Here is a 22,261-nt window from a genome sequence, read left to right as displayed (position 1 = left end):
CTGCCGCTTGCCATGGGTAGGCATAGCATTTATGTTAGCATCATGACATGCTTGCAGTGAATGACTTTTGCATTGATCAGAGGCCATCTGATCCACTTTGTGATCTTTGAGAAAAGCCTTTTATAGCTTTGTTTGTAGTTGTTCTGTGAGCATTGTTCTTTAAGTAAAAGAACATCATAAAATGGCTTTATTAAAAATGACAACAGTGGGCAAATAATTAAAAAAAATTATTTTTGTAAGATTTTAGAAGAAAAGTTGGGATTTTTTTAGTAGTTATACTTTATTATGTATGGCTGGTTTTACATGTTGATGGAACAAGGGAAATCAGGAAAAAAAATTTCCCCTGCTTTTCATTGCGGGGCACATGGGTCAAACACCCAGCATGTTGTTCTTGGAATAAATAGTTTCATTTTTCCTAATGTGGACATGCAGTACTAAAGCTTGCTGGTTTATGACTGAGCGGTACTAAAATGCTGTTTATTGTCAGTCTTTTCACATCTGAATCATGTTATTTAATCCAGATTTTCTTTGAAACCACTGCCAGACGTGCAGTATGGATGAATGCTTGGAGAAACCAATGGGTGTTAGGCACTCTGATGCTTTCAATTGTTTAGGCTAATCATGAATTTGACATGTGGTGGGAAAATGCTTATTTCCGTTCTCTGTCTATTTAGATTTACACATTGAATGAAGCTTATAGAATTTATTTTTTTTTTTAAGAAAAAGATAATTATGGGAAATATAGTAGGCTTTTGCTTTGCTTATGCTACGCATTTGGAAACAATGCAGGTTGAGTTGGTGTTATGCAGCGCCCTTGTAATCAATTAATTATTTCTTCCTTTGTTTTGTGTGATTCTTTCATGCGGAGGCAGGTGAGAAGAAGAGCATAAACAAGGATAATGAAGTATCTGTACCCTTCTTTTACACTTTATAATCCCATTTTCTTAGTTTTTATTGGCTTATTTGCTTGGTTTAAAGCATAAGAATCAAAAGGAAAAGTGACTCTCTAAAAAATAGAAATAATCTCAGGTGGTTCCTTTAGTAGACTCTTGAAAACCTGAGTACCCCTACTTTATGTAGACGGTAAAGACAAAATCGTGACTTTTATCTTTGCCTCTTACTTCCTGCACAGCGGCTAATCATATTGTCATTTTTTTCCACCATATGCTTGTCCTAGCTAGCGTTGTTCATAGCCATAATTAATTGCTGGCAGTAACGCTGGCCAGTGTATACTATAAAACAGGATTTGCTTTTATCAATAAATTGTCATACGCTTACAGCTTGAGCCTCCATCTGCATTAAAGTTCTTTTGTTCTTCCTGCTGAGTCTTTGCACTGGGAACCGATACACTGCAGAAGAAGCTAATGCAAACTCTGCCGCTGCCTTCTCCATGGGGAGCAGTCATTTGGATGGAACAAGCATTTTGCTAGGAAACAAAGCGGCATTTGGTTTCTTTGCGCCTTCATCCAAATCTTACCAACCAGCCTGAGCAAGAGGAGAAAAAAATATTTGCTGGGTTCCTTTCATATGATGACACCCTCTCTTCCTGCAAACAAACACCAACATATCTTGATTTCTCGTGTGCAAATCAAAGGCAAGGGTTTCTCATTCTATCTGTCAAATCAAGGGTTTGTGGGTGCTTTGTGGCATCCTCACCTGACCCAGGTTGTTTTTTCCCTTCTACATCTTACCCTTTTATGAAAAGTGCTTCTTGTCCTTTTATCCCTTACTTTACATAGGTGACTAAAACCTGAAGAAGGGCTTTGGTACCTGGAAATTTGACTTTTAGCTACAGGAATTAAATCAAGTACTAGATACTGCCTCTTTCCAAGAACCTTGTTGTACCTGCAGTTTGTGAAGTATTTCAACAGCTTTCATATGATCCTGTATGTATGAACCTCTGATTTATTTTTCTTGTTTCTAGACCTGGTCTTTATCAAGTATAAACAATGAAAAATCAGAGGTATGCCCAAGAAACAGGAGTTTCATTTCTGTTTGGAACATATGTGCCTAGTCATGACTGCAAAGGTTCTTTTTTTCCTGTTCTTTTCTTTTTAAAAAAAAACTCATGGCTAGAACGTAGCATATGCTGTAATACTTTCCATTTGCAGAGCCCTTTTTTGATGATTGCAAGCTGCTCTGTAAACATTTTTTTGGTCTGACAGTCATTTTTCAGAGTCTGGAGCCTTCTCCATTTTTGGTGGGAATGTGGCTAAGTGATTTGCTCAGGGTCACCCAGTGTATCAGCTGGAGCATAGTGGTAACATGGATCTGTATGTTACTTGCTTTTTTCATGTCTTGGTTATATTTTTCTCCACATTACATAGAATAGTGTAGTGCATCATACCTAGAAAATAACTAGAAAAATTCTTTGGGCTGGAAGTAAAAAGTCTGGAGTATAACTTGAGAGAGTTTGGAATAATTAATTTTTCCTTCCTTATACATTTTAAAAATCATGATCATTGAGAATAATATATGAACCAGACTGCACTAGCAATCTTTACAAAGATACTTCCTTTTGGACTTTTTTAGATCATACACAGATACTCTATATTGCTTATGTGTAAACTTAAGCTTAGGATAATTTCTAAAATTCCAGAAAAGAAAGCCTTAGGGTAAGAAGGTTTGAGATGTGTGGTCTTTGTTTGTTTGTTTGTTTTTCTGATGGGTACAAGCACAGTGCTTTCACCGTTGCTCAGTGTAATCAAATTCTGCGTACAACAGTGGTGATAGGCAGAGGAGATTTTCAGTAACTGAACAACGGCAGATCATTTCAGTACTAGATATAGAAGGAAGGCCTCATGGAAAGATTTTAGTCTCCCTAATAAAAAGGTGCATTTAATAGTGATGTGTTTTCTTCCCTTTTCCCTCTTAAATTCTGGTAATTTATGTGGACCATTATTTCTGTTGCTATTTCCGTCCTTGTGTGTTTGAAAAATATCTTCACTTTCAATAATACTTTTGGAGAGATGATTGTGTTCCCTAGATTAGATATTCAATAACTTGAGAATTTCAGGTTATTCAGTCATGTAATTACAGGGTTTTTTCGCATAACTTTTTGTGGGTAGTGTATCTCCTTAAAAAGGAGTTCCTCCAGGGTGTTAAGAAAGTTTTACAAAGATGAGTCAAATAAAACATTGGTTCAGAAGCAATTTCTAGCATGAGAGGAAAGAACAGTTTTCAGACAGCAATTGTTAAGAAATTTAGGGTTTGGGTTTTTTTGTGTTTTGTTTTGTTTTGTTTTTTTTTTTTAAACTGTAGACATTTGAAGCTGATTTCTCAAAACACTTAAAGCTTGCATTTGGAATGGGCACAATGGGTGTGCTGCACCGAGCATAGACCATTGCCTCTTGTTAGTGCTCTGTGCAAGTTGAAAGCTGTTTACATTTGAAATTAAGATACAGTTTGACAACTCACCCCTTTCCTATTTTTCTTTTTTGATAATACCAGTAGTATCTTAGTAGAAATATGCTGCTCTTCCCTGTGTTGCCCAAACCCTTCTCCTTGTCAGCGTCAGGCCATCCTCTGGTGCAGCTACTCTTCTCTTGTTCTGACCGAGTCCCACTCAGCATCCCGGGCTGTGTGTTTCCCCTTTCCTCCCAGGAAGAGAAATATCCTTCCTCTCCTACCAGTCCATGAATCTCTATTGCTAGTGGCTGTGATGCAGAGGGGGGTTGATGAGGATGCAAATGAAGTAAACGTAAATATATTTTACAGAAATTAGAGTGCTTTCTGACGTGTTTCTGATACCATGTTTCTGCTGTTGGTTTCTGATAGTTTCAGCTGTCATGTTTTCCTGGATTGTTACCCAAATTAAATCAGGTATACCTAACATAATGTATCACTGAGAAGAGGAATGCGTTTCTATCTCTCCTCTGTGCCTAAACCCTTCTAATTTTCAGTGTCAGGATCCTCTGGCATAGCTACTTATCTCCTTTTCTGTGTAATTACACGCCTCAGATATTTTAGTGATTGTCTTGATAGCAGAGTATTCCCCTAGACACGCATTATTTTTGAGGTGGATAGAGGTATTTAAAATGTTGCCTCACACAATCAATTGGAAAATACTAGTAGTGTGTAAAAATGAAGCTGTACTGATATTTGCTGAATTTTCTCCTGACTGACAGAAGATTGAGGAAAAAAATTATTTCCTGTGCCATTTGCATAACCTGTTACTGGGTTTAGCATGTTACATTTACTGAGCTTTTCAGTTTCGAATAAGAGATATGGCACTTGGCAGGCTTATAGTTGATATATTAAGGTTTCTCCCAGGAGTAAACTATGTATGGTTCCAGTTAAACACTGGTATTCAGTAAGGAAGAGAGCAGACGTGATAGTGGTTTGGGAGGCAGCTGAGGTAACATCTAGGAACATCTGGTGGAAGTTTTCCTAGCAGCTCAAGTAACTACACAGATGCTAAATGTTTTTTCCCCATGTTCTGCCCAACTTTGCTTATGATGTTTGTATGTTCATCACTGGAATGGACAACCTCTCCCCCACTATATGGCATATATTTGAATCAGTGAAAGTTTGCCTGTGAAGCTGTGGACATGCTCTACTTAAAAATGCATCAGTCAGTGTAGTATGAAAGCTTTTGGTCAGTTCTCTCACATGTCCACTAATGGCTATATGCAAGGGAGTCTGTGCTACCTTGTATTAAAATCCTCTGTATTTTACCCTAGGTCGCTGACATTATTTTACTAATCTACAGCCATCTCTCAGCTATGAATATATATAGAAACAGATTCAGCTCAGCTATTATCTCTTCTCAGAGAGTTTGAGCTGGTTTTTTTCATAGATCTTCTCTACCTGAAACTTTGAAGATTTTTTTTCACATGGGTTTTGCCAGCTGTTAGTTTGATTGCTGAGACTGGAAAGGTAAAAAACCAAATTAATTGATTTTTCTTCCTTCCCCTTCCCCAACCAAAATGCTGTCTTTTTTTTGCAGGGAACTCAACTTCATAAAGGTTATGAGAAGAGCTGAGAATGTGCTTACACATTGAAATTCCTGCCCCCCCCCCCCCCCCAGCATCTCATCACAAGTATTGTTTTGAAATCTTATCAGTCAGTCATCACACTTTGTATAAGTCACATTAATTGATTAACTTATTTCATCATCGCAGCAGACTGGGGACAGACATTCCTATGAGTTTCAGAGCACCTGCAAGGCTGTCGGGGGTGCCAGCAGCACAGTCGCATGTCCCAGCCTGTGTGGTCAGAGCTACTTTGCTGTTGGGTGCACAGTTTCTACTCAGAGTGCTATGTTGATGGGGAAGGGCAGTGACACTCTCTTCAAACTTTCGACCTTGGCACGTTCTTCATGGCTTAAATTGGCCATTTCAGTTGGTCAGTATCTAATGAACTCTTTGAAGAGACTACTGTGGGCTGCACTGTGGTTAGAACAGCAGTGGAGCTTGTTGCCAAGTATTCCATCTCCTTTGCTCAGCCTGAACGAAAGCTGGTTGGTGGTGGAAGCTAAACATGGGTGGGATACAGTGGGATGCCCTCTGGCATGACCATGAAGAATTACCAGACACCGTACTGGTGTTGTCATTTGAGAAACCTTGTTTAGAGTTTTTCCAAGAATACATCATTTCAAACTCATGTTGCCACATCCCTTGGCTATCCCACTTAACGTTTGGAAGATAGGCATGAATGTCAATTAATTTTAAATAGGCTTAGCCTTTGTAAGTCATGAACGTGCCATTTCGTAGATTTAATTTACCATGATGATTCCAATTGGCTGATTGAAATGACTGGTTAGATGCTCCAGCAGGTGCTAGGGGCATGTGCCTGTTTCTGAGCACTATGGGGTTTTCCTGCAAGCTGAATGCAGACTGGGTGGATCAAGGAGTTTCTCTTCTAGCTAATAAGTGACGTTTTAGATAAATTGGAGTAGTTCACAAATGCGTTAGGTTTTGAATCTTGCTATAAAGATCCATCTAATTTTTCTTGTGGGACTAAGGCAGTGCAAAACTCCAAGCTCTTCGTCATGTGTTTTCAACTTAGCATATCTGAGAAATTTGGTCTACCACATACTTTCCACTTTGCCCCCAAATAGAGGAAAGATAGGGAGCTGAAAAGTCCTTTGTCTTGCTGATTGCAATCTGAAAAGTGCTATTCTAACCTATGCAATAAATCTATGTGATGGATGAATGATTTGATGCTTTTGGTTTCTTTCTACTTTCTTCTGGCTTACATTTTTCTACTTTTTGTTTTCTGACTACTAATTGCAGTATGTTTTCAAAATGCTAATATGGGGAGTTGCTAACTCGAAGGAAAAACCTGAACTTTGATATATGCCAAGTTTCACTTGCCAACAACTTTGGCCACATGACCAACTTTGGGAGGGGAAAGAGCGAGGCAACCCTCCTCCCTCTATGAATTCTTAATTATGATGAATGAGTTGCTGTATTATTAGGAACATAACCTAATGGCCATACAGCTAAATATTTACTTGAGACTTTATTTAGTACAGCTTGTTTTTTTTTTAAGTTACAGATTTCTTCATTGCATCCTTTTTTCAACTTTTTGGTGTTCCTAAACTCATAATCTTGGTGTCTGTGATGTTAAAGAAACCAGAGTGTGAGGTCAAAATTTCCATTACATAGCCAGAGAGGAATTTCAAGGAACAATGCCAAAATCACTTTAAAAAAAAAATAAATTTACAGGAAAGATGACTCATCAATCAACAATTGCAGTTCTAGAAAATAGAATTAGTTGTATATGTTCTGGGTACAGAGACAAAATGCACCCAGCCTGACAGGACAGGGTAAATCAGGGTGATTGTTTGTTTGTTTATTTGTTTCCAGAGATTTTTACCTTGACCTGTGCTGCTTTTTCACCTTAAAAGGACGAGCCTGAGTAGCACACAGCTTCATGTTGCAGGAATCATTGCCTTTTCAGAGCTACAACTATCTAGCAAAAAGAAAAGATTTTCTGGCTTGCTGTGGCTTGCACTAATTAGCCAAGCAACTGAAAGACAAGGGGAACGGTCTCCTCCTGCGCTTAACTTCTCTTGTAACTGTAAGAAATTTAACATGAGGCCACCTGAGAGACCAAAATACAGCATTTTATGCTTGATGGAGGTGACAGACTTCTGCTTTAGTACGCAGTGACATGAGTGTGAAAAAGATGTGATAAAGGGCAGTTTCCTTCCTTCTAAAATATTGAATAAATAGCATGCAGGAGTGAAGGTCCTTCTGAGAGGGAAGTCTGCTGACTTACAGCAGCATCTCTGGGGGAGCGGGGCAGGCCTGCTGCTTGTGGCATTTCGTGTTGTGACAACCCTTCAGTGGGGAAAGCACTTCTGGTGCTTCTTGTCTTCTCTCCCCCTTGAGCTGCCCAATCTTTTTTGCTGTGTTAACATTACATGTGAAAAAAAATAATGAGTGCTGGGACTTTAAGGAGATGGCACTGGAGATGAATCTGCCACATCCCATGGTTGGTTTTTTGTTGGTTGGTTTTCTTTGGGTTTTTTTTGTAACCCTATTTGCTTTCTTGTCTTAATAGGAGGAGAGGAGGGAAATGGTGTAACCACTCACTGTACCTCTCACAGGTGGTAGGCTGGATAGCTTGCACATCTGGATATCTTTCCCTGGCAGTAGATGTAGTGGCTCTGTAAAGCTTTCCTGCTCATGAGACACTTCAGCAGAATAGTGTACCAACTCAGGGTGTGACTTCTAACTGCATTGCTCTTTGGCCTTAGAATTAATTTAGTCAGTATTGTAATTATTTGTAAGTAGGAAGCACAGCCTTGTGCCATCAATCCTATATGTTGTTTTTATGGATTTTCCTTTGCCTGTCCCATTCTTTCCTGGAATAATAGTGTGGCGACAGTTGGACATGAGCAGCCTTGCAGTACACGCTTTTTGAAGGGGGATGTGGAAACCGAACAAACTCTACCTGCCATATGTGTTTTCCTGCATTTAAGCTTGATGCTTCTCTATATTAGAGTTCTGAAGATATTATAGCTTATTTTGAGCTCACTTCACTTACTGAAGCAGATAATGTTTACAAGTGTATGCAGGCTGCCTGTTCCTTCTAGAACCTAAACCTGGCAGAGGCATGGGGGACATCCTCCTCAGTATTGATGGAGGGAGTGCTACAGGTAAAGGGTTGCACTTCTCAAACTCAGGAATTTTGAAAACACTTGTGAGAAACAGCTGAGACTCTTCTGGGTAGAGGACCTGTCGTTGAGCTGTACCCTGGTTTCCACTGTTGATGTCAGATGCATTTACAGCATGACACTGGGGGGGGTCAGTGAGGCCAAGTCCGTGCCATGTGCTGATCCTGGAGCCCCTTCTGCAGGGCAGAGTTCAGTGCATGTCAGCAAACAGCTCGTTTTAGGTTAATATGAATGGAGACAACAGTGATGGGGTTAAAGAGTCCTTTTCAGGGTTAAATGGGAGTGCTGAAGAAAGCGATGCATTCCTTCATCTGCTTCCCTTTTGCTAAAGTTTTGTCCCTTCACAGCTTGGATTTCTGTTGTGTTTTTTTTTATGTAGGTGCTAGTGCAGAGAATTGGGTCATGGATGACAGATCTGAGTGATGGCCACAATACTTGCAGCTTTCAGAACACAATAGGAGGCCCATCTCTTGGCTTAGCCTCACCCTCAAGGGTGATCAGGAAACAAGACCAAAACAGTTTCTCCCACTCTTCTTCGAGAAGTGTTCCCTTTTATCCTTAGAGGTTGTAGAGCCTAGCAACTATCTGTCTGTTTTATTTTCCTTAAGATGCTGTGATACCATGGTGATAAGTTATTAATAAAACTCCAGGCAGATGGGGAGAGCTTTTAACTGAGTAACTTCTTCGTTTGGTTTTTGGGTGGGGTTTTTTTTTTTCTTTCCATGCATCTGAGAATAACCATATATGAGCAAATGTCATGATTTGGTCTGTGGGGCAGACTAGCTGAGCATTTAGCACAAAAAATACAACTTAATCTGCAAATAAATCAGAGCAGACTTTTTGCTTAAATTCAAAATACCACTGTGTTTATGGAAAAGCAAATAATTGTAAAGCACTGCATGCATTACTTTAAATATATGAACATAATGAATTAGGTCTGAGATTTTTTCTGATTTGTTGTGTTTCTGAATGTATTATGAGCTATTATAAGTGCAGTAACAGAGTTTCCCATACAGCACAGTGCTTTGCTTCAATGGTACCAACTCAAAATTCTGTAAGTCTTTATACTAATGTGCAGTAATCTCTTTAACAGTGACACTAATCCCCTCTTCTAACATGGAATTTGAATTCAAAAATCTGTGAAATGTAGCTTGAAAGCAGCTTTTGGGAATTACTAATTTGTAAACCCTCCATTCAGTCATCCATACCAATAGGAGTGCCTTTATAATAGCAGAGCAAAGGGGTAGTCACGTTTAGGAAAAGCAGTGAAGCCTTGGCTTTTTTTTTTGTTTGTTTGTTAGTGTGAATGGCATTAATTGCATAACACATGCAGCAAGGAGTTGGTTACAAATGATGTAAAATTGTTACGTTGTCCTACCCAAATGATGCATGCTAACTCTCTTGTCCAATTTTAGTGTACTGCAGTCAGTTTACAGTGTGCTTAAGCTACTGTTAAAGGTTTGGGGTGATAATGTCTTACATGGCAACATTACAAGCTTATTGAAGTACTCATTTATCAGCTGCTCAGATGCTGATGGAAAAAAAGCAGACATCTCCACAAATGTTGAAAGCTGGACAGAAAATTTCTTTTTAATATTTCACTTATTAATTTCAGATGATTGTAGTTATTGAAAAAATAGGCCCTTAAGAGTCTCCAAATGATTTCAAAAAAAGTTTGTTTCCCGTTTTGTGGCTTTGAGCAGGAATCGAACCGTGATCATGAAAACCCCCAAGTAAACAGATAAGACAAACTATGACGTGCATTCGTGATGTCTGGAACACTCAGTGACGTGGATAATGCTGCGTCCCCTTATGCTTTACACGCATTGTGAGAGGGATTGTCTGTGGCCGATATTTTCTTTGAATAAGGTACAGCCCTGGTTGGAAGTCTGTAGCTAATGTGTTGGGGGAGGTTGTTGGGCACGTGCCTAATTAGCACCGGGACAGCATCTAGGTCATATTGGGCTTCTCAATCCCATTGAAATTTCATGGGATTAAATGTGCAACTCGTGTAGGAAATTCTGAAAGCATTATTCATTATGCATAACCTTATTTCTCTGCTTTCCTCTTCACTCTCCAGTATGGTAATTCATGTCCTTTAAATGGAATCCTTTTTCTATATAATCTGAAAATTGCCTTAAAAATACTGTAGAAAGATCAAAGCACACTGAAGAACTGAGAGCAAAATTTACATGACCTCTTAACTGCGGTATTTGTAAAATATAGGTGAAGTGTCGGGAACTGCTGTGACATTTTATTCCATATGGGGATGTAAGTGATTTTGTAAAGCATTCCATCAGAGTGAAACAACCAACAATCTTTCTGCTGTGTTCGTGAGGTACTTAATTTTTTTTTTCCTGCCAAGAATGCTTCTTTCCAAGTGGAAATTTTTTTTTTTTTGTCATTTTGGGGTGGTGGTTTGGTTTGGGTTTTGTTGGGGTTTTTTTGTTTGTTTGGTTGTTTTGGGGGGTTTTTTTCCAAACAAAAAAAGAAGCAAAGCAATATGTTCCATCTGGAAAATGCACTATTATTCTTCAAGTAGCCTGTTTAGTAGAAAGATGTAGGGAGACATTCTTGATGAAGCAATGGTCAGGGAAGCTGAAGGAAGAAGTGTATTGCATGCAAATGTTTTGCTTTCCTTTGGAGCAATAATGCTTTTACGCTTTTGAGGTTTCACCAACTCACAGGATAAAATGTTTCTGACTTAATAAACCATCTCCCTTTGAAGGACCTTTACCTGCGAGAAAACTTTTGTCTAGGTTTAACCTCAACTATGGTCTTGCTGCTTTTGGATCTGGCTGCACTGTGGTAAAGAAATGGGAAGGAGCTGTTAAAATGTGGCGTTTTCTTGTCTCTCAGGTTGGAGTTCTTGTAGGTGTTGGGCTGGGCTCTGTCTGGCGTGCGTGGCCTCCTGTGGACTTGTGTTGCGACTCCTCTGTCCATGCTTTATTGTAGAGAACCACACTGGCATGTTGTTTTATCATAGGAAAAAGGAAAACATTTCTCTCAGCGGCCAACTCAGCCTACTTGTGGTTTCTAGGAGTATACTAGAGGGCTCTGTTGCTACTGTTGGTTATTTTTATTTGTGCAGGGCCTAGGGGCTTCACTTCTGAGCCTTGATGTTAAACAAGGTGCTTTGTGCAAACAGCAGAAAGATTATTTCATGTTTAGAGAGCCTGATTCCATAGTCCAGTGCAAAGATGTGCAGAAATACCTCACCTAGTTTTGAGTGGGCTTACCTGGGCACTGGAGACTAAGCTTGCTAATATGTTATGCTTATGTGCTGCATTTGTGTAGTTGTGCTACAAACTGGTGCCTGATTCAGGGATTTACAGTGCTATATTGGGCTGTGGAAATACCCTCAGAAAGATGACAGTGGTGTACAAGAGATGACAGAAAGGTACAGACACATGCAGTGAAATTTAAAGGAGCAGCAAGAGGTGAAACAAGCTTGGCTTAGGGTTATGGCAGTGGAGTTTCCTATGGATTTAGGCATAGGATTTTTCTTCCCTTGAAGTAAATACCTTTGGGAGGAGCCGTAATCCTGGCCAACCAGGCAGTAAAGACTGATTTGAGGAGGTCAGGCATCGTACCTAAGAATCGAAGGACTGAGCTGAACAGCGTGTGGCTAAGGAGTTTTTCCCATGACATCTTAACGATGTGACTTTGGTGTACAGGTAGAGGCAGACACGCTCTGGAAAATAAGTTTGTGATAAAAGTTGGAATATTTTTTTCCTACAATTCCTTATTTTTCCAGTTTACAAATTGCTTCACCATATTTGGGATTCTGGCCACTTATTGCCTGATAAGGAGAAGTTTTTACTATTTATAATTTAGAGGTTTATTACTCAGGCTGCTGTGATGTCTAAGTGCTTCTGTAAGAAGGAATGTAATATGGAAGCTAATATAAACTGTAAAACTAATGAGGGAATTGCAATACAGATGGCATTGTGTGTCTGCTTTGCAGACTGCATTTTGCACTGTTCACTTTAAATTTCTGCTCAAGAACTAGAAAACCATTGATTGCGTGGTAGGAAGTGGCTTACTAAAGGTGTCCTCTAGAACAGGCCATAATGCTAATGAAATTTCAGTGCTAATGCAAATGCAGAAATGAACTTTTAAGATAATCAAGGAAGCAGTGCATTCATTAGTTTGATAGAAACTTTAGGCAGTTTTCTTAAAGGTGTAGTTTGAACTGTACTACTAGACCGATGTTAATTGTGTGTAGGATGGGGTAGGTATACTTCTGTCTCCTAGCCGTCTCCTCCATCACTTACTGTGAAGTCTGTAAAAACCGCATGATTCCTTCTCCTAGGACCGTTGATTTCTTTTACAAAGAGCAGAAGCTGTACTACCTTCATCTCTGATGGTGTACTGACGGCTAGCGAATTCCAGATTCAAACCCTTCTTTCATTTTCGCCAATATGACATAAATGGACATTGCACATAAAAGAGCGAACCATTGCATATGGCTCTTGGTACAAAGAGTATTACAGTAACAGAAATGCCCTGGTCATAAATTTATGTGAATGATAACCATGTGTCTCTGCCTCCTGTTTCTCATTCGAGTTAAATGTTACTCTATCAATACTTGCCAGATATCTTGCACTCTCATGTCTCCGCAATATTTTTAAGCCTTTTGATGCCTTGCAGTTTTTTAAATAGTCGTATTATTTTTAAGATCCTTAAATTAGGTCATAACAAAAATATTTCTATTTATCTAATCCATTTCCCTGTGTTCAGACTGCTTGGTGTACTGCAGCATGTAATAAAGTGGAGAGATTTAAATGGCTTACTTTAGTATGAGAAGAAAATGTTATGAAAATCACAAGTTTCCTTTGAAGACTGAAGCCTTTTCAACTGACTGCAATGTGATGGGAGTGGCTGCAAATGATTAAGCTTCCTTGCAGGGGGTAGGATTTGTAGGATACAAAGCTAGTGAGTCACTATTTCCAATTTTTGATTAAAAAAAAGACCCAACAAAAAAAAAAAAAAAAAAAAAAAAAAAACAAAACCAAACAACCAAAGAAAGGAAAAAGAAAGGGAAAAGGAACAATCTGATTTCTATAGCTAGTGACTACTGTGTGTCTTCAGTGAAGTAAGTGTTGTGGTCTCATACCAGTTTTCCAGATGCTTTTGTCCAACTTAGGTTGGAATCCTGAAGCCATCCACTTGTCACTGCTCATGGAGGGAATGCAAGGGTTGTGCAGTTTTTCTAATCACACAGATTGTCATCTCTTCGTCTCACTTCATCTTGGCCAAAACCACGAGTGCACCTCCCTTAGTGCTTGTGACTGGCCTCTTGTACATGATGAGGATCCTGCTCAGGTGAGTGAGAGCAAACAGTAGTTCCCTCACTTGTGCTCCAGGCTCCAGTCAGACTGAGGGCACGCAATATTCACAACTCAGAATCCAGGTGCAAACTTTTGATGAGACACTGCTTTGTCCTGGAATGACTCTCTGTTTAACATGACCCATGCCCTGCCTATTTAGCTAACAACTTTTGCGCCAAGTTAGATTCTTCTGACTTCTCTTTCAAGTTGGATTTACTGAAAACAATGGGTAGATGAGAGCCTAGAGCTCCTAAGATCTTGTTAGGAAGCAGTGAACAGATAAAGCATTTTGTCTGGATCCTGCTTATTTCAGAATAAGCAGTGTTTTCTTAAACAAAGCCTGACTATACTCAATATCTATTAAAAGCACCCATTAGTTTGTTGTTTGGGGTTTGTTGGGGTTTTTTTGGTTGTGGGGGTTTTTTTGGGTTTTTTGGGGTTTTTTTGTTTGTTTTTTTTTTTTTTTTTTTTTTTTTTTTTAGAAAAAAGTTTGCTGGAATGACATAATTTTCTGAAATATATCAAAACTATTTGAGTGCTGGCAGTCAACATAAAACCTTTGCCTGATCCTAATCTCCAGAAGGCAACCGGCATCATTGCCTAGCTATTTTCAGTCAATTCTGCGTACTACACATCTAAAACTAGAACAAAACCATCACAGTTCTGCTTTGCTTTTCAAGCCCAACTGCTGCAACAGCTCTGTTTTCCTATCTTTTTTTTTTGCCCCCTTCAGATATTTAGAACAAAATCAGACACTTCAGCCCTAGGGTTTTTTAAGGCTGCAATGTTCTTCTTGCTGGAGAAGCCTGCCATTTTTGTTGGCAGGCATTTGACTCGTATCTCTCCTGATCTGTTACTTAAATAAGCAGCAGCTTCAGTAACATATTTATTCATATTCATAATTCCCATATACCTGTCAAGTTTTAACAAACCTGAATGTGTTCTGGAAGCTTTTGTAGGATTTAATCCCAGAGTTGGTGATCTCCCATGGGCTATACAAATCAATATTGCCATGTGTCTCTGTCTCCCTTCAGCTGTGGTTCTCTGTCCCAGATTTTTTTTCCCTGCTTTGCTGTTCTTATTCCTCCAAATTCCAAACTTTGCCAGTCTTTACTCTTATTTGTACTTTCATTGTTTGGTGATGGGTTGTCACTGGTAGCTGTTGTTTATCCTGTGGTTCTCACACTCTTCAGTTAAGAGTGAGCTGACTTCCCTGACATTGCTGGCGACCTATAGATTTTTCTCTCTCCATATCTCATAAAATAATGATTTAAAGATTAACTGAGGCCTCTACAACTTCCTTCTTGAGAACAAGCAAAGGTTACAATAATTGAGCTATCATTTACACCAGAAGCAGTATACCTAGTCCTTTAATTCTGTGTCATTTGCTCTGGCACGTAACAGGTGAAGGTACGTCTTTAGTATGTGGGTAGAAAGAGAACAGGAGGAAAGTCTACTGTAATTTTTTAAAGGAAAAATAGGAAAAAGTGTATGAACACAGAGGAGAAATACAAGAGTCCTTGAGCATGACAGAAAGAAAATTTCTAGCTTACATTGTACAGCTCAGTGGAACTGGGCACAGAACATGTGAGGGAACATACATTGAGAGATTTTGAGGCAAGCAGGGGAAATTTATGTGATGATATAATGCATACTAATAATGCATATGATATATTGATAATATGAGGTACATTAAATAAAGTTTTAAAAAGCAAAGTCTACTATGCAGAAGTAGCAACCAGAATAGCATATGGTTGGAAGCTCCCTTCTGTAGGATCCTTCTCATTTCTCCCTGTCCTGCCCCCACACCATCAGTGTTTGGCAAAAAGGGGGAGGGAAAAAGAGAGCAGTGTCTTTGATGGACAGGGTTCCCAAAAGCTGAATTTGGAGCGATACTTTGAGACAAAGTCAGTTGGCCTGTCCTCATCATCTTCTGCACTAACATGAATTCTGCCCTCTTGTTTCTCTGAAAAAATTCTTTTGTTGAATTTAGGTGAAGATTTGGTCTCATCTCTTTCATAATCCCTCTGCCAGCTTTTAATATAAACTCAGAGAATCAAGACATTCTAGGATTGATGTTCCATCCACCTGGTTCAGATTAGACTTCTTGCATCACTTAAATAGGTTTTTATGGCTTTCCTACTATAACTGCATTTGAGTGCTTTTAAAAGAATTATTTTTAATTGGACACGATAATATTTGAGGTGATATATTGGCTGATTGTTTAAGTATGCATTTAGGCAATTGTTAAAATGAATGCTATTTGAGTTACATAATACTATAAACCACACAAGCACTATAGTCTCTTCTCTAATTAAGAAACAAAATTACAAAAAATCTGCTTCAACACCAAATTTTAATGACTTTATGCTTGAGTTGCATCATAGCAACTCAGAAGCAAGCCATCAAGATGTTTTCAGCCCTTTAAAAACTACTAGGAATGCCTGTGTAGGAATTGAAAATGTATATTCTTTCAGTCTAATTCATTATGGAGCTAAACTGCAAGGACTGCTCCTAAATTCAGTTGCCACATTTCTAAAGTGACTGCAGTGTGTAGTCCTCACAAGGTAGAACAGCACAGAAGTTCACTGGTGCTTTTTCAGCCCCCATAACAGAAAAGTATAGAATGTCTGTCTTATGTAATTGAATAGCTCTCTAAAATATTTAGACTTGGAGTCTGGATTCCTATGCAGACCAAGTTTTTACACTGGAAAATAAGACTCACTGATATATTTTGTATTTGACCATGCACCACATCATCCACATATAAATTAGCTGTGTTTTAATTCACTTCAGTGCAACGTTTTAATTATATGTTCAAACACAACTAGATACAGACCCAAATAATTCTCTGTGGACTGCTGATTTTTTTTTTTTTCCTTTTTAGATGATGGAAACTGCCTAGAGTGTTGAGACAATGAAAAGATATAAGATCTCATGTACAAAAGTCACTGAAGAAATACTGGATTGTACCCTCAGATTGATTATTTCATTCCTTTGCTCCCTGACAGAACACGTGTATCAGACCAAGGTCTGGTTTAATACAGCATCTGTTGTATCTGCTTACATTCTGGTATAGGATTTGCTTTTTTGTTAAGATGCATAGGTTGGACAGGAGTTGTATTACACTGTCCAGCCGGGGGTGAAATTGAGGCCATGGTTCAGCTTTCTACCAGCTCTGTGACACTGCCCGTTTGGGGTCATGATTCATCCTTCCATGAATTTTGTCTTCCAAGAGCTCTGAGGATGTCATGCTTAGGGCATGGGCACAGTGTTTATTAAAATGGTGCTCATGCACAAATGCCTGTGCAGAGCCACAGGCAGCCTGACCGATCAGTTCTCTCTGGGCTTCCATGGCACAAATTGTGCAAATTACATCCCTATCATATGGGGGTCTTTAGCTCTTCTGTCTACATCTAATACTCTTTTCTCTTAAAATCATCAACTGGATTTGATCTCTTTTCAGTCATGAGGTACGTAAATAGAGATTGGATTTACCTAAACTACAAGCACAGCAAAAATCAGTATTGGCTGACCACATTGTTTTAGTTTGTAGCGCAGATGGGATGCAAACTGCATTTTATACACAGGCATCATTTACCCAGATGCCAAGTTCCACGTACTCAGTTCCTGGTTTTATTAAAGCACTTGAACATGTAAGACATTAATCATGGTCTTCATATAAATGTGGGTATTTCATGCCCTTGTTGGAGGTGACCATCATCCTGAATTTGTCAAAGTAGTTACTGTTGTGTAAAGATTTAGTCTTGTACTTGAGCTGAAGCTGGTCATTTTGAGATGAGCTCCCGCTGTATGGCTTTCCATGCCACCAAACCCAGTGTGAGAGGCATCGCATAGCTGCTTGAAGAAGGACTGAGTGAACAGAAAGAACAAATGACTTTGGGACTGAACTACTTTGATGCAGAATTTGTTGTGGTACTTTAAAACGCAATCCTGTTTTAATGCCTGGGTGGATATAATTCTTACCCTAGGAAAAAACAGAGGTTGCAGAAACTATGACAAGGATTTTAGGTTGCAGGCCTGAGGTCTAATTTGTTCCTGACTGACAGATGAGAAAATCAGTACATGATTTTGTTGCTCAGGGTTGCTGTATCCCTTGTTTTCAGCAACTCCAGAATCCTTTGCAGTCAAAACCTTTTTTGGTGCTTGTATATGCAGAATTCAGATATGTAAACCCCTGTTTAAAGTTTATCCTTGATGTTTGTTGTCAAGTTTCATGGACTGAATTGAAGGGATGCCATTTTCTGATTCTGCCCAACTGGGAGCTGTTTCTACTTTCAAAAAAATTCTCATTGGGATGGAGGGGTCTTTGTTCACGCCCTCCCCCAGCATTAAGTTCCCCAAACTCTTACACTTTGTTTTTGCTACTGTGAGAGAGTGGCTGATGCCAGATGAGGATTACTAACAAGGTTGATAGGTTATGAGCTAATAAACTGCACTGTGTTCTTGTAGTCACAGCTGGGCTGCTGCCATACCTGACCTTCACAGAGCTATTGCACTGTCTCTAGTTTAGACTTGTCTTTGGACCCGTGTTAATTGCCTAAATGCAATGCGAGCTTTGCATTCTCCTCCCTTATGCTTGCAACATCTTCAGCTTTTTCCTTGTTTCCAACTTCTCTGATTACATTCATACAAGGACAGAATTCTGTCATTTTAGCCTGCATGCTCTTTCAGTATTGGCTGCCAGATAGTCTGTGTTTCCTCTTCATTTCTTGTCTTAGACACCGATTTTGCCTGGTTTAAGGGAATTTAAAGTTTGGCAAGGCTAACGTTATAATGACAGTTATGTTCTTTCACCAAGTTCTTCCTCTTAGCTTGACTGCTTTTCTGTTCCAGTGGAGAGCAATAGCGAATTTTCCTTTTTTGCTTTCACTGCTTGGCTTGATGCTAATCTGCAGCATTTCTTTCTCTGATCTCTTATTGTCTGCCCAGCCTCAGTCTGGCTTCCTTTATTCTGAGCTGCTCCAGACTCATCTTTTATGTCCTTCTCTCATATTTGTTTGTCTGTCATCTTGGTTGCTGCCTTTGATGTCTGGAATGACCTTACTGAGATCTCTACTTGAAGGAACTTGCCTTTCTAGTGGCCCAGAAGGTGCTGAAGAGGCAAACCAAAGAGATGAATCATCTGGAACCAATGAGTATATGGGCCTGCTATGACCAAATAGTTGTGCTTCTAGGTCTTATTCCTTTTCCACCATATGAGACAACGCGCAACGTCTTTATACCTTGCACGTGGTGTATGGTTCTGCACTGTCAAAAGTGACCAGGTACCAAAACGGACTAGGGCTTGTAGTTGAATGTTTCGTTTGATGGGTGGATTATTTTTTTTCCATCATGTGACAAACTTGTTTTTAAGGACAAACAGACTTGAGTGCCTTTCTCTCCCTTTGCAAGATGCAAATATTTTATTCCCCAAAATATGAGGTATTAAATGTTAAAATACTACATTTTTAGACCAATTGTGGTGATTTCATCGTGGAATTGCAGGGGTTCCAAAATTATATTTTGCCCAGTGAGGTTAGAATAAGCATCTCTTCGTTGTGGTATTTTAAAGAAGTGATAGGCAGACTTCTGTGTGCAATTCAGCAGTTCGTAATGATATTGTATTGAATTTAGAGTATTTGGCCAGGAAATAGGTTTATGAATAAACTGGTGGAGTAACTGTATAGCCATCTGCTTTGAAGTAGTGTTCAGTCATTTAATTTCACGTTAATTTTTAATAATAAATCAAACCTGTTTAGCATATTAAAATTCCACATGTGGATTCTTAGACCTCTGCGGTCTTTCAGTGACAGAAGGGATTTTGAGACATTAAGCTGTTTACTTTCTGAACTTTCATTCGCATTGCACTCTACTGCTTTTAATAATTAAATGATCATTTAATACAATTATAATATCTGAAGTTGGGATTGGAAGCAGTTCTTTTTCATCTGTTTCTCATTGTCAGCACAGTTGAAGTTTCTCAAAAGAAAAGAAATAAGATCTGAATAACCTAAACTATCCAAATTAGTGCACTTTTTTTTTGGTGACAAATAGCCCCCTGGAAGGTATCAGTTAATTCAGTCTCAAATCTTTAAGAGGTAATTTTGACAGAGTTCTGTAAATGGAGAAAGTCAAACAGAGTAACCAGAGAAAGGTTCCTAATGAAATCTTGGCTTTGGTGGTGAAAATGTCTGACTAGTTTTAATAAGAGCTTGATTACACTGCATTCATGAGGATTTCTGCAAGTCTGCCCTGATGACATATAAACTTTAAATTAGGCATGCCCAATAAAAGGCCACCTAATATGGTTTCATATTTTGAGAGGTTTTCCCATAATTACCCTAGCTAGTTAGTCTGTTTTCCAATCATTTTGGAATCTGCATGTGCTGAAAGAAATCATCCTGCGAAAGATGTGCTTGTACAGGATGTAATGATGTGAAGTGACCTGGTAGAGACACCCCACCACCCCTTATTTAGTGACCTTCCACAAGTGATGAGATGGCAGCCCTTCACCCAGCAGCTGGTTTCTAAATTTGGTCTGACAAATGGTATCATAAAGGTGGCAGGTGAAGTTAGGAGATCTGATCAGAACATACCAATTTAACAGCCACCAAAAGGTACAATAGAGTATAAGGAAAAACAATCAAGTGCTGTCTCTTTATCATTGTATCAGCTTTCTGTGCACGGTCCCTTGTGAAAGCCTTTACTGATGGCTTTCAGCTATGTATCATTATAATACCTACAATAAGCATTACATAATAGGAAAAATATGCCACATCAAGCAATGAAACTGGTGTTAGCCAGTCCTGTGGCCCACATCAAAATGCTCTCACTAGCATTCCCTGTAACAACACTTCCTCAGATGTAATGTACTACGGCATATCATCAACATAAAGTTCATACATCTGCCTTAATGATTTTTGCATATCCCTGTTACAAGTAATGGCTGCGACTACTCGAGGGAAAAAGGATCCATTTTTCTCCTCTTTAAATAGTAGTTCAGGCATTCTTCAAGCCTATCCCCTGCCATTGCTGCGTCTGTATGGCTAGATAGGCAAATTCTGCGTGTGTTTGTGTGTCTCAGGCAGTAAGGAAAGGGGAGAAAACCAATTAAAAGAAAAAGGAAAACACAGTAATGATAAAATCAAAAGAATTAACTAGAACAGCTGGGTAGACAGTAGAACCTAATTGATTTTAGCTGTTGGGTCTCTTTATAATAGTGCAATAGATTGCAAGTTGTCTCCTAATAATGGTGCTTCTTTAGAAGAAGGAATTTGCGGAATAAATGCATCTGAGGTGCTTCCACTAGGATGGCAAATGCTTATTTCAGAAGGACTTCAGATGTTAGGAGTGTCGAAACAGGTCTTCTCCCTTACTGTAGTGTAATGTATCAGTATATAGTTGAGCTGGAAATACAAACACGGCATTGGAAATCAGACCTGCTGCCTTGATGTGTCAGACCTTCAGTCTAGGACAAGCTGTGGACTCAGGTGCTTACCTGAAACAGGGCTCTTGTGCTGAACTTCTTGCATAAAATTATTCTTAAGTATTTGAATTCCCCTAAAGTTAGAAAATTGTGTTCTTTAAAATGCTGACTGAAAAAAATGTCCCTTAGCAGGTATCTTTATTTGGATGGTTCTTTCCTGCATTTGTTTACCAAAGTTAAAGCATAGAAGTTACTTTCTGCGTGGGATTGAAATTTTGCAAGCCTTCTACAGGTTACAGATTTTCACTTGTCAGTTTGAAGAGTTTTGAAGAATATCATTCCAGATACAGGTAGGGGGATATATGTAAGCTTAGAGACCTTGAGTCATACATATTTCAGTTGAAAAAGTACATTAAAAACCCCCAATATATTCTTAAGATGTTGAGTTATTAAAGGCACATGCCTTTAAATATGAATGCCAGTGTTGGCCAAATGTGACAGAGTACTAACATAATGGATGATTAGTTTTTCACATTAATGGCACAGTGAATTCTAGTGTACAGGCATTGTAAAGGGGAAGATGACTGGTGACAGTGGAATGGACAAATGGATTTTTAAATGCTTGCAGTGAGGCCAGAGAGGAGTAGAATTGAGGCTGATTACTTAAAAGCAACAAGTCTATTTGCTAACTGACCATTTTTGATCATGATTGTTTTATTTTAGATAATTATCTGAGAGAGTAAATTGGCTCCATAAAGTCAGTTATGAAGGATGGTGAAAGGCATTGTACTGTAGCCACAACTGAGGTCCATCTGGATTTCAGGACATGAGGAAAAGTTGAAAGTTGTACCTGTAGCTGTGCATGGTGTGGGAATGATTTGTCTCAGCTGGCCAAGCAGCTCAGCATCTTCTGAGTGCGCTTGGGTCATCACCTTCTTTGAAGCATAAGCAGGCACCCATCATCCTGTCCAGGACTTGCTCTGCTCCTGCCAGGCAAAGCAGTAGGAAGGACAGCCCATGGGGCATGTATGTATGCACAGCAGTGGCTGCTGTAAACATTTATGTCTGCTTCAGCCTGCGGATTGGTAAGCAGGACATAACAGAGACCCAGCAACGATCTTGTTTACCCAGTCAACATGTTTTAAGATACAAATATTTTTATTCTTTTTTTGGATATTTGTCAACTGCATCTTAGGTTCAGTGGGAAATTTATACTGTAATGTTTGGCAGCAGTTGTATGTTATGAGGATGGTGCCGTGAGAAACAGGATGCCCAGGTCCTAGCTTGTTTAAACAATCTGTCTAGGTTTTACTACCGTGCTCAGCACCATGGTATGCAAGTGCTTACAGCTGCAGAGGCAAGGGCTGGGTA

General features: G+C 39.1%; 2 protein-coding genes across 8 annotated transcripts in view; one reads left to right on the top strand and one right to left on the bottom strand.

Moving 5' to 3' along the window:
* The window catches only part of CMSS1 (cms1 ribosomal small subunit homolog), a 243,920-nt gene that overhangs the window by 134,070 nt on the left and 87,589 nt on the right, over nucleotides 1–22,261 (top strand). The window contains exon 2 of one of the 4 annotated variants that reach the window (XM_075766668.1): nucleotides 7,513–7,673. The exons of the other annotated variants lie outside the window; for them this stretch is intronic. The gene's annotated coding sequence lies outside the window, so the exon portion shown is untranslated. The remainder of the gene's footprint in view (nucleotides 1–7,512; nucleotides 7,674–22,261) is intronic. 4 annotated transcript variants of the gene reach the window in all.
* Nucleotides 1–22,261, bottom strand: part of FILIP1L (filamin A interacting protein 1 like) — a 208,020-nt gene that overhangs the window by 130,512 nt on the left and 55,247 nt on the right. The gene's annotated exons all lie outside the window — the stretch shown is intronic.

Source organism: Balearica regulorum, chromosome 1, assembly GCF_011004875.1.
Source record: "Balearica regulorum gibbericeps isolate bBalReg1 chromosome 1, bBalReg1.pri, whole genome shotgun sequence".
NCBI classification, from domain to species: Eukaryota; Metazoa; Chordata; class Aves; order Gruiformes; family Gruidae; genus Balearica; species Balearica regulorum.
Note: the sequence above shows the minus strand (reverse complement) of the source record. Positions and strands in the feature narration are given on the sequence as shown.